We start from the raw sequence: 13,436 nt of genomic DNA, 5'->3' as shown, positions 1-13,436 counted from the left end.
CGTGGTTCTAACTCTGACAGTGATGTAGGGGGTAAGTATGGAGAGGCGATGTCTTAGCTATGGAGAGGTTGTAAGGACGCAAGGTTTACGAGTTCAGGCCCTTCTCGGAGGAAGTAAAAGCCCTACGTCTCGGAGCCCGGAGGCGGTCGACTGGATTATGTGTGTATGAGTCACAGAGGTGCGAACCCTTGTCTCGGAGGAGGGGGTGGCTTATATAGAGTGCGCCAGGACCCCGGTCAGCCCCCGTTACGAAGGGTTCAATGTACATTAAGGTAGGGCGTTACTGATAACGCTAATAATAAAGTGCTATGATGACCATAAAAGCTACTTAATGACCGACCGTTAGCGTGCAGAGTGACTTTAGGTTTCCTGGCCGTCGAGTGGTTGGATCTTGGTCGAGTAATTGCTTCTTGGTCGAATGTCTTCGAGTCTGTCGAGTGGAACACCTCCAAGTCGATTGAAAGGTGATTTATTCTAGAGGCGTCCTTGGGTAGGGCAGTTAGGACAGGTCCGTGACCCTACCCTAGGTACATAGCTTCACATTAGCCCCCGAATGGATCGAGGTTTGAGTGGGGAAGGAGTTGAGGACTTCTCGGAGTCGTTTTTTATGCCGTGAGCATATCTTGTTTCGGATCAACAGACCTGAGTGATGACAGCAACTCCCTTTTCAGTCGCCTTGATCCATTCTTAATTCTTCGCCGAGTGAGTTTCTTTACTTGTAAGGCTCCGAGTGACGGTGCGGAGGAGATCTTTGGTCTGACAAGTTATTTGCTGCCCGCAGATTTAGTGGGATCCGAATTTTGGGAAGCGCGCGGGACGGGGGAGGCCGCAGTAATCAGACGAGATAGAGCGGAGCCGCCCCGATCCCCGCGCTACCTTTTTTGCCACGTATCACTCGTGCGGTCGTTACGGGTTTTGACAGAGCCATCTGGGCCTACTTGTCAGCCACTCGGAAGCGGCCTCATATAAGGCGTTGGACCGGAGTCTCCCGAAGAGTGCGCCCCATTATCTCTTTTCCTCCTCACGCCTCTTCTCTGCGCTCGCTCTTGCTCCAGCGCCACCGCGCCACACGCGTCTCGTCGGCGACAATGGTGAAGGAGAAGACAGCGGCTCTGGAGCGGGCAAAGAAGGCGACGGCGAGGTCAAAGAGGAAGGCGACGAGCCGGGGCGGATCTTCCTCGCGGACTGGCCTGCCAAAGGGTTGGATCCAGGGCGACTGGATCCACTCGAGGATCTCCCAAGAAGACCTCGACGACCTGGCCGAGGGAGGGCTGATCCCCTACGACTCGGCGCGGCTTCCGGGGAAGGAATCCGAGCCGCAACCCCGGGAGGGTGAGCGCGTTCTTCTTGCCACCCACGTCGACCGTGGGTTTTCCTTGCCTCCTCATCCTTTCTTCCGAGGGTTTCTGAACTTCTTTGGGGCTCAACTCCACCATTTTACCCCCAACTCAATCGTTTATCTTGTCGCGTTCATTTCCTTGTGTGAGAACTTCTTGGGTTGTCGACCTCACTGGGGTCTTTTCAAGCATATTTTCACTTGTTGCTCCCAGACAGTGAAAAAGGCTAATCCGAGTGACGAGAGGACCCAAGTGATCCAGATGTGTGGGGGTCTTGGCATCCAGACGAGGGGAAAAAGCTCCTTTCCGGACATGATTCTTCCCGATTTAGTTCGCGGATGGCAGTCGACCTGGTTCTACTGCAAGGACCAGTCGACGCCAGGGCAATCGACTGGCCTCCCTCCCTTTACCATGGACCGAGTGGAAAAACCCTCCCCTTTAAAGGTGCTCCCGGAGGAGAAGGCGCAAGTGAAGGTGTTGGTCAACCGAGTGGTCCAGCTCATTCGTGACGGGGTCACTGGTATGGATCTCTTGGAGGTCTTCCTTCAGCGGCGCATCCAGCCTCTTCAAGCCCGAGACCATCCGATGTGGATGTATTCGGGTCTAGAAGAATCCACTCGGATCTACCCGGAGGAGGTCGATGACGACACGCTGGAGAAGTGGCTGTCGAGCATTACCGGGAACAAGAACAATCCCAGAGGAGCCAGAGAGTTCTCCCATTCGACCAGTCGCGTGCACCAGAGCAGGTCTGATTCTGAGTTTTTGCTTGTAATCCGAATACACTCGCGCAGCTGTCTGTATTGCGTCGACTGACTTTATTCTCCCTGCTTTCTTTTAGGCCATTACTGAAATATATTCGATGCCCAACGGGGAGCAAGAGCAAGCTCTGGAAGGCGAGGCGAGTGGTGGCGAAAGTGGCGAGTGGACTTCTGATGGTGAAGGGGATGGTGGAAGTGACGATTCAAGTGATGGGGAAGAAGTCGAGTCGCCTCCTTGCATAGAGAGACGATCCAAGCTTGACCAAGAACGGTCGAGTGCCCGCGACAAGGCAACTGCTCAGGCTGGCCAGTCTTCGAAGCATCCTCGGGTCTCTTCACCAACCCCGACTGAGAAGGCGCCAAAACACCCCAAAGTTGCAGAGCCGAAGACTCGGAAGGCGCTGCCAAAGATCAAGATCGATATCCCTGTCACCTCCGTGTGAGTGTCTCTCCTTGTATTCACTCGACGCTCCGTGCTGTTTGTTTTTCTTGTTTTAACTGGACGAACTTTGGAATTGTTAGCGCTGCCACTTCCGGGACCTCAGCTTACAGGGATGATGATGAGGTGATGGAGGATGCGGTCACTTCTAATCCAGGTATAATTTCCGCCATACTATCTTTCTTTGGTCGATTCAACTACATCGTGCATCACTGGGTGACGTGATTTTGGTAATTTGAACTTTGCACAGCTCCCAACATTATTGACCTCCCTGATGATGATGAAGAGCCCGAGAGGTCTTTGACGAGGAAGAGTAGGCGAGCTCCTGCAAGTGAGGCGCTACAGTCGACGCCGAGGGCGGAACCAGTCGTTGAGGACACTGGTGACGTCAATCGGGATTCTGTTACCTTCGCGGAGCCCTTGTCGAGTGCCTTGCCTTCTTCTTCGGATGCTCAGGCCCCTGTCGACCCGCCTTCAGTTTTTGCGACCCATCATGTCCCAGAGGACGAGGTGAATGCTGCTAGGGAAGCCATACGCCAGGCGGGCATTATGATGGAGAAGATGAAGATGGTGCGGGACGCCAGCCAAGCCGCCTATGATGCCAGCTCAGCTCTCTAGAGCAACGTTCAGGTCAGTAGGCTATCTGAAGATTCTTTCCGAAAATCTTTGCGTCTGTACACCCATTGGGTGCGTCGATTGAAGTTTTGGACTAGTGGAGACTACGGTGGACTGCTGGCAGTCGACTGTAGTCTTTGTATTTTGCCGAATGTATAAACCAAACTGGTAGTTTGTCTCTTCCACTCGACTTCGGCGGGCCGGTCGAGTGGGATCAGAACCGGTGGGGGCACGCTAAGTGCACCCACTGGGTGTAGTCCCCGAGACTATGGTGGACTGCTGGCAGTCGACTGTAGTCTGAGTTCTACTTTCTTTCTCTCTTTTTTCTTTGAACTCGACTTCGGCGGGCCGGTCGAGTGGGATTAGAACCGGTGGGGGCATGCTAAGTGCACCCACTGGGTGTAGTCCCCGAGACTATGGTGGACTGCTGGCAGTCGACCGTAGTCTTAGTATTTATTGCCTTTGTTTTTTTTGTTTTGCCGTAACGATAACTTCTCCCCTTTGATTTCAGAAATCTTGCGATCTTGGAGCTCGCTTTGCTGACTTGGAGAAGCAGCAGATTCAACTGAACCTTGATCTGGAGCTGGCCAGGACAGAGCTGCAAAAGGTCAGAGACGGCGCCGCAGGTAAGACGATTTTGTCGACTGGTTAGTTCTTAGGCTTGAGTACCCTTCTGCTATTTCCGAATCAACCATCATTTCTTTGCAGAAAAACTGAGAGAGGCTCTGGCGAAGAAGGATCAGGACTTGGCTGCTGCCCGTAAGGAGGCTGACGACAAGACCGCTCTGGCCGAACAGAAGCTGGCTTCGGTCGGCCAGTTAGAAGAAGAGAATACCAGGCTGAAGACCGCTCTGAATGAAGCCAATAGGGAGTGTACATGTTGGAAGAAGGATAACCTCAACCTGAACGAAAAGATGGAAGGCATCGCTCGCAGGAGGGACGATCTGGAGAGCTACTTGAGGAGCCTCGCCAAGAAGTTGTACATCAAGCTTGAAGGTGCACATTCAGTTCCGACTGGTGTTTTTTTGTGTCGACTCAGTGTATGAAAATTGACTTATCCTTGGATCGTGAATGCAGAGTTTTGCCAGAACTTTGAAGAGGAGACTGGGCGGATCGAACCAGGTTTGGATCCAATCAACTCTCCCGTGAAAGATGAAACTGCCATGAATCTGCTCCGACTGGAATCTCGCATCGACGGTGCCGTGGACTACTTGGCTCGACTGAAGGTCGCCATGTCACGGATCGACCCGGCACTTTGGCCAGAGGCTACGCTCCGAAACGATCTCGAGTCTCTGATGACTCGACTTAACGGAATCCCTGGCCGAGTGCAGGAGTGGAAGAAGTCTTCTGCTCGGTGTGGCGCTGATGTGGCTCTGTCCTTGGTTCGTGTCCACTGCAAGGAGGTGCGACAAGACAAGGTGACAGCAATTAAGGTCGCCAACACCCAGAAGCATGACTTCCGAACCTTTATGGAGACTTTCATCGCTGCAGCCACTCGGATAGCCGACGGCGTCGACCTGGATGAGTTCGTCGAGCCTGCTAGCCCTCCTCCCGCGGAGTGAACAAACTCTTATGTCCCACCTTAAATTTGCCTCGGAATGCCGAGTGGTTTTTATAACCGTTAAACTTTGTCGAGCTGGAGGCTCGAGTACTTTGATCTGCGGTCTAGTACCTTTGGATCTTATCTGAACTTGATTTATCGTTGAATATCTTCATGAATTATCTGTCAAGTGGAACTTGTTCTTCACTCGAAATAACTTTGTATTTGTGGTGTAGCTCCGAAGGAGAAGGTAGCAGTCGATTTGCACCTCGTCGTCCTTGCGGATTGGGATGTGTTCCGTACTTAGGCGAGCACTGGGCTACAGCTAAGCCTCCGAGTGGAAGGTCTGCTCTCCACTCGGTAGGATTTTAAAAACTTAGGCGAGTATTGGACTGCAGCTAAGCCCCCGAGTGGGAGGTCTGCTCTCCACTCGGTAGGATTTTTTCAAACTTAGGCGAGTACTGGACTGCAGCTAAGCCCCCGAGTGGGAGGTCTGCTCTCCACTTGGTAGGATTTTTCAAACTTAGGCGAGTACTGGACTGCAGCTAAGCCCCCGAGTGGGAGGTCTGCTCTCCACTTAGTAGGATTTTTTCAAACTTAGGCGAGTACTGGACTGCAGCTAAGCCCCCGAGTGGGAGGTCTGCTCACCACTCGGTAGGATTTTTTCAAACTTAGGCGAGTACTGGACTGCAGCTAAGCCTCCGAGTGGGAGGTTTGCTCTCCACTCGGTAGGATTTTTAAACACTTAGGCGAGCACTGGGCTGCAGCTAAGCCTCCGAGTGGGAGTCTGGCTCACCACTCGGTAGGATTTTTAAACACTTAGGCGAGCACTGGGCTGCAGCTAAGCCTCCGAGTGGGAGTCTGGCTCACCACTCGGTAGGATTTTTAAACACTTAGGCGAGCACTGGGCTGCAGCTAAGCCTCCGAGTGGGAGTCTGGCTCACCACTCGGTAGGATTTTTAAACACTTAGGCGAGCACTGGGCTGCAGCTAAGCCTCCGAGTGGGAGTCTGGCTCACCACTCGGTAGGATTTTTAAACACTTAGGCGAGCACTGGGCTGCAGCTAAGCCTCCGAGTGGGAGTCTGGCTCACCACTCGGTAGGATTTTTAAACACTTAGGCGAGCACTGGGCTGCAGCTAAGCCTCCGAGTGGGAGTCTGGCTCACCACTCGGTAGGATTTTTAAACACTTAGGCGAGCACTGGGCTGCAGCTAAGCCTCCGAGTGGGAGTCTGGCTCACCACTCGGTAGGATTTTTAAACACTTAGGCGAGCACTGGGCTGCAGCTAAGCCTCCGAGTGGGAGTCTGGCTCACCACTCGGTAGGATTTTTAAACACTTAGGCGAGCACTGGGCTGCAGCTAAGCCTCTGAGTGGGAGTCTGGCTCACCACTCTGTAGGATTTTTAAACACTTAGGCGAGCACTAGGCTGCAGCTAAGCCTCCGAGTGGGAGTCTGGCTCGCCACTCGGCAGGATTTTTTTACAAACTTAGGCAAAACGGATTCGCAGCTAAGCCACCCACTGGGGGATTTCACACGCAAACAAAAGCAACAACAATTATAGGAAAATTTGTAACACTCTTGTCTTTGATAAATAGACTACAGAAGTTTTTCTTATTACATCTCATCCGAGTGAGAATTCAAGTGTGAAAGGGGCGGAGCAGTTCTGCATTCCAAGCTCGTGGCTCATCGATCTGGCGATCAACATTTTAAAGGTGATACACTCCATTGTGGAGGACTCTGGTGACGATGAAGGGACCTTCCCAAGTAGGAGCGAGCTTGTGTGGTTTCTGTTGATCCACTCGGAGGACCAAATCTCCTTCTTGGAAGGCTCGACTCTTCACATTTCTGGCATGGAATCGACGCAAGTCTTGCTGATAAATGGTCGATCGGATCATAGCCATTTCTCTTTCTTCTTCCAGGAGGTCGACTGCGTCTTGCCGGGCTTGTTCTGCTTCATCTTCGGTATAAAGCTCGACTCGGGGTGCATTGTGAAGTAGATCACTCGGCAGGACTGCTTCCGCTCCGTAAACCAGAAAGAACGGAGTTCTTCCAGTCGACCGATTCAGGGTAGTCCTCAATCCCCACAGAACCGACGGAAGCTCGTCGACCCAAGCGCCTGCTGCGTGCTTGAGATCACGCATCAGCCGAGGCTTTAGTCCTTTGAGAATCAGACCATTTGCCCTTTCTGCTTGTCCATTCGACTGGGGGTGGGCGACCGATGCGTAGTCGACTCGTGTGCCTTGAGAGGCGCAAAAAGCTCTGAACTTGTCTGAATCAAAGTTTGACCCATTGTCGGTGATGATGCTATGCGGGACTCCATATCTGAATGTTAACTCTCTGACGAAACTGATAGCAGTGCAAGCATCAAGATTCTTGATAGGCTTAGCTTCAATCCATTTGGTAAACTTGTCGACTGCCACAAGCACATGTGTGAAACCGCTCCTGCCTGTTCTCAATGGGCCAACCATGTCCAGTCCCCAAACAGCGAAGGGCCAGACGAGTGGAATGGTCTTCAGGGCTGATGCAGGCTTGTGCGACATGTTGGAGTAGAACTGGCACCCTTCACACTTGTCGACTATCTCTTTTGCCATTTCATTCGCTCTTGGCCAGTAAAATCCCGCTCGGTATGCTTTAGCCACAATGGTCCGAGAGGACGCATGATGACCACAGGTCCCCGAGTGGATATCATCAAGGATTATCTGACCTTCTTCTGGTGTTATACACTTCTGACCGACTCCAGTCGCGCTTTCTCTATACAACTGTCCCTTTATGACTGTAAAGGCCTTGGATCGACGGACGATCTGTCGAGCCTCTTCTTCGTCCTCCGGGAGTTCCTTTCTCAGGATATACGCGATGTACGGTATCGTCCAGTCAGGGGTGATTGCCAAAACTTCCATGATTAGGTCGACCACTGCCGGAATTTCAACTTCAGTCGGATCTGTGGCACTCTTTGGCTGCGGGGCTTCATCTGTAAAAGGATCTTCTTGGACTGATGGCGAGTGGATGTGTTCCAAAAACACATTGCTGGGGATGGCTTCTCTCTTGGAGCCTATCTTTGCCAAATCATCAGCCGCTTGATTTTTCAGTCGGGGGATGTGATGAAGCTCTAACCCCTCGAATTTCTTCTCTAACTTTCTCACTGCATTGCAATAACCAGTCATAGCTGGACTTCTGACGTCCCATTCTTTCATCACCTGATTAACCACCAAATCTGAGTCGCCATAGACCATGAGGCGACGGACGCCGAGTGAAATGGCCATGCGCAACCCATACAAAAGTGCTTCATATTCTGCTTCGTTATTGGAGGAATCGAAGTGAATCTGGAGAACATATCTGAGCTTATCTCCTCGGGGGGAAACCAATACTACCCCAGCACCGGAACCATTCAGCATCTTAGATCCATCGAAGAACATGGTCCAGTGCTCCGAGTGAACTTGAGTCGGAAGTTGCTGTTCGATCCACTCGGCGACGAAATCTGCAATTGCTTGGGACTTGATAGCTTTCTTTGCCTCAAACTTGATATCTAGGGGAAGAAGTTCAATCGCCCATTTGGCCACTCGACCAGTTGCATCTCTGTTGTGCAAAATCTCTGATAGTGGAGCGTCGCTGACGACTGTAATGGAATGATCAGAGAAGTAATGTGCAACCTTCTTCGTGGTCATATAAATCCCATATACAAGCTTCTGGTAATGAGGATATCTTTGCTTTGAAGGAGTCAAAACTTCAGAAACATAATATACTGGGCGCTGAACTTTGAAGGCCTTTCCTTCTTCTTCCCGCTCGACCGTAAGTACTGTACTGACAACTTGTCCTGTGGCTGCAATGTAAATCAGCAAAGGCTCCTTGCTGATTGGGGCAGCAAGCACCGGCTGGGTGGAGAGCAGAGCTTTGAGCTCTGTAAACGCTGCATCAGCTTCTGGAGTCCACTCGAACTTGTCGGACTTCTTCATCAGTCGGTAAAGAGGCAATGCCTTTTCACCGAGGCGAGAGATGAATCGACTTAAAGCGGCCAAGCATCCTGTAAGCTTCTGGACGTCATGCACACGCACAGGACGTTTCATCCGGAGTATAGTACCAATTTTTTCAGGATTGGCGTCGATTCCCCGTTCGGAAACGAGAAAACCGAGTAACTTCCCACCTGGAACTCCGAACGTGCACTTTGACGGATTGAGCTTGATATCATACCTCCTGAGGTTGGCAAAGGTTTCAGCAAGGTCAGTCAGCAGGTCGGAACCCTTCCGTGACTTGACCACAATATCATCCATGTATGCCTCCACATTCCGACTGATTTGAGTGAGCAAACACTTCTGAATCATCCTCATGAACGTGGCTCCGGCATTCTTGAGGCCGAACGGCATGGTGACATAACAGAAGCACCCGAATGGAGTGATGAAAGCTGTTTTGATCTCGTCGGGCCCGTACAGACGGATCTGATGGTACCCGGAATAGGCGTCTAGGAAAGACAAACGCTCACATCCCGCAGTCGAGTCGACTATCTGGTCGATGCGGGGGAGAGGAAAATGATCTTTCGGGCAGGCCCGATTGACATGCTTGAAATCAATGCACATGCGAAGTGACTTGTCCTTCTTGGGGACCATGACAACATTGGCGAGCCACTCGGAGTGGTAAATTTCTCGGATGAACTCCGCTGCTAAGAGCCGAGCCACCTCCTCGCCAATGGCCTTCCTCTTCTGGACGGCGGACCGTCGAAGATGTTCTTTCACAGGTTTAAATTTTGGGTCGACTCGTAGACGGTGCTCAGCCAGCCCCCTGGGAACTCCAGGCATGTCAGCAGGCTTCCATGCGAAGATGTCCCAGTTCTCACGGAGGAACTGGATGAGCGCTTCTTCCTATTTGGAGTCGACCGTCGTTGAGATGTGAGTCGGAGCAGCGTTTGGATCGGTCGGGTGAATGTGAACTGCCTTCGTTTCACCGGACGACTGAAAAGCTGATTCTGAAGCAGGCTTCTTAGCTCGTAGCAACTCACTCGGATCTGCAGTCTTCTGATACTCTTGCAGCTCGACCACCGCCATCTGAGCGTCAGCAATCTTTGAGCCTTTCTGAAAACACTCTTCTGCTTTCTTCCGATTGCCTGTAACAGTGATCACACCTTTGGGACCAGGCATCTTCAATTTGAGATACACATAACATGGTCGAGCCATGAAGCGTGCATAAGCTGGCCTGCCCAAAATAGCGTGATAAGCACTTTGGAAATCCACAACTTCGAATGTCAACTTTTCCTTGCGGTAATTCTTGGAATCACCGAAAACCACATCAAGAGCAATTTGGCCGAGTGACTCGGCTTTCTTCCCAGGAATGACTCCATGGAAACTCATGTTACTGGTGCTGAGCCTGGACATCGGAATGCCCATCCCTTTCAATGTTTCTGCATACAGTATGTTCAAACCGCTGCCTCCATCCATCAGGACTTTGGTCAGTCGAGTGCCTTCGACAACTGGGTCGACCACCAGAGCTTGCCTCCCAGGGGTGGCAATGTGCGTAGGGTGATCAGACTGGTCGAATGTGATGGCAGTCTGGGACCACTTCAGATAATTGGGTGTTGCCGGAGCAACCATATTTACCTCACGGTTAATAACCTTCAGTCGACTTTTGCTCTCAACATCAGCAAAAATCATCAGGGTGGAATTGACCTGGGGGTACCCATCGTCACTATCTTCCTTGTCCTCAACTTTGTCCGACTCCTTTTCCTTATCTTTGGACTGCTTGCCCTGAAACTGCTGGATCAGAAGCCGACACTGTCGAGTGGTATGCTTTGGGTAAATGAGTTTACCCTCTTCATCTTTCTTGGTGTGGATGTGACACGGTAGATCCAAAACATCATTTCCATCTTGGTCTTTAACTTTCTTGGGGTTCCAAGGTCCTTTGGGTTTTCCCTTAAATTTTCCCTGGGTTACGGCCAGGGCCTCCCCAGGAGCGGCTGGCTCGGCTTTCCGCTTCTGTTTCCGACTGGAATTTCCTCCGGTTTCCTGGGCGACTGCTTTATGCTTGCCACTCCGGAGTCGATCCTCATCTTCACCATTAGCGTATTTGGTGGCAATCTCCATCATCCGATTCAGAGACATCTCTCCGGTTCGACCGAACTTCAGATTCAATTCTCTGTACTTAACGCCTTCTTTAAAGGCACAAACTGCTTGATGATCTGGTACATTTTCAACTGTGTGATGCAATGTGATCCACCTCTGGATGTAATCCCTCAGAGTTTCATTCGGTTTCTGCACGCAAGACCGCAATTCCGTAAGGCCTGCAGGTCGCTTGCATGTTCCTTCAAATGTGGTGACAAACACTCGGGAGAGATCCTCCCAAGTGTAAATGCTGCTGGGTGCTAACTGATTCAGCCACGCTCTGGCCGAGCCTTCTAACATGAGAGGCAGGTGCTTCATGGCTACCTCATCGTTCCCACCGCCAATCTGGACAGCCACTCGGTAATCTTCGAGCCAAGTATCGGACTTGGACTCACCGGTGAACTTACTAACTCCAGTCGCCAACCTGAAGTTGGGAGGAATTACAGCGGCTCTGATGGCTCGACTGAAACACTCCGGCCCTGAAACATGTACTCTGCTACTGGTAGGCGCATCTCTGTCGTGGCCTTCTCGATGAGCTCTATTCCTGTCGACCAAACCTTGAACGAGAATGGATCTCGCATCAAAGCCTGGTTCCCTGGGGTCGACTGGAATTCTCCGCCCAACACTATGAGGGCGTCTGTCCACCTGCTGTCGAGGCACATAAGATCCACTCTTCGGGGGAGGGGTTGGCACTCGACGTCGATCATCACGATCGAATCGGTGATCATACTGCTCATTCCTTTTGTACTGATCACGCCGGTCTCCACGTCCCTCACGCCTCGGAGGCGATCTTGGGTTGTGAGCCGACTGGACTGTATCCGCTGCAACGGATTGACTGTGGATCCTGTTCCGCGACGAGAAACAACGGAATTCTGGTCTCCCGCTGCCCGGAGCAACGCTCTGATTTGCAACAAGCCTCTGCCAGCCTCTGAATGGGAGGGCTGAATCGACTCTGCTATACGGGCCGCAGCCGCCAAATTCTGAATCGGAGTATGATATACCTGGGGGGGGGGCGGAAAGAGTTGACGTCGACTGGATTCTGGAGCCCGTTGACGCGCTCGCCCGTCGAGTATTCGCTGGAGATTCTCCAGTCGAGTGTGCTCGGCCAAGTTAGCCAAGCGCGCGTCCTCCAAGGCTCGGACCTCGAGGGTTTCTCCAACGATAGGAGTGTGGAGTGCATCCATGTTCCGGCGGTGAAGTTCCTCCCGCTGCAATGACGTGGGAGGCTCGGGGAGATACTCCTCGTGAGGACGCGATGGGTCGCCCCCATCCGCGCCTCCGTCAGCGCGGGGGAAACCGGGAGGACTGTGTGGCCCATCGATCACCAGAACCTCTGCAGCTGGGTCACTGCTGTCGCATTCGGATGCGATCTCTGCGGAGCCAGTCGACAGGTCGAACAGGCCGTAGAGGGATTCGTCGGGCTCGATTGCCGCAACTTGTGGGGTGGCCGACTGGCGGGCCATCGCATGCCTCACCCACCTCTAAAGCCTCGACCGACCGGAGCGCTTGCGCCGGCGAGAAACAGGGCGGGGAGATGCCATGGGAGCCGACCGATACTGGGTCGATGGCTGCCGCAGGAGGACACCACGGACGCATGCGCGAAAGTGCGTTGCCCCGCGGACGGGGAGCGCGTCGACGTCGAGTGGAGCCTCCTGAAGCCAAGCGAAGTCGTCGGCGATGAACGTGAGCGCGCCGAGACGGATCTCGCGGCCCTCCACCAAAGCTCCGCTCGAAACCATGATCAAGGAGATCAGAAAAAATCGCAACTTCTCAAACTAGGCGCTAAGACTCCTAGCCCCAAGGTGGGCGCCAACTGTCGTGGTTCTAACTCTAACAGTGATGTAGGGGGGTAAGTATGGAGAGGTGAGGTCTTAGCTATGGAGAGGTTGTAAGGACGCAAGGTTTACGAGTTCAGGCCCTTCTCAGAGGAAGTAAAAGCCCTACGTCTCGGAGCCCGGAGGCGGTCGACTGGATTATGTGTGTATGAGTTACAGAGGTGCGAACCCTTGTCTCGGAGGAGGGGGGTGGCTTATATAGAGTGCGCCAGGACCCCGGCCAGCCCCCATTACGAAGGGTTCAATGTACATTAAGGTAGGGCGTTACTGATAACGCTAGTAATAAAGTGCTATGATGACCATAAAAGCTACTTAATGACCGACCGTTAGCGTGCGGAGTGACTTTAAGTTTCCTGGCCGTCGAGTGGTTGGATCTTGGTCGAGTAATTGCTTCTTGGTCCAATGTCTTCGAGTCTGTCGAGTGGAACACCTCCAAGTCGATTGAAAGGTGATTTATTCTAGAGGCGTCCTTGGGTAGGGCAGTTAGGACAGGTCCGTGACCCTACCCTAGGTACATAGCTTCATCATCATCCACCTGCCCTGTAGTGGCAGAGCTACAGGCACAACTCTAGGCGGGCCAGTACAAGAAATACCTTGGAATTTTGTTCTTAGGCCCAAATTTATCTCTACTCTTCATTGAATTTTCATTGGGCTGGGCGGGCCATAGCTTGGTTTGGCCCAGCCATAGCCCCACCACTGCTGCTCTAGGTAACCCTAGTGGGGACATCGAGGCACTTGCGCTACAAACCAAGGCATCGCCTATCGGACATCCTGCGTCGCCACTCCATGGCACACATGTGATGCACGTGCATGTGCTACCTAAGGGGC

Source organism: Triticum aestivum, chromosome 1A (genome assembly GCF_018294505.1).
Source record: "Triticum aestivum cultivar Chinese Spring chromosome 1A, IWGSC CS RefSeq v2.1, whole genome shotgun sequence".
Classification (NCBI taxonomy): Eukaryota; Viridiplantae; Streptophyta; class Magnoliopsida; order Poales; family Poaceae; genus Triticum; species Triticum aestivum.
This window is presented reverse-complemented; position numbering follows the sequence as displayed.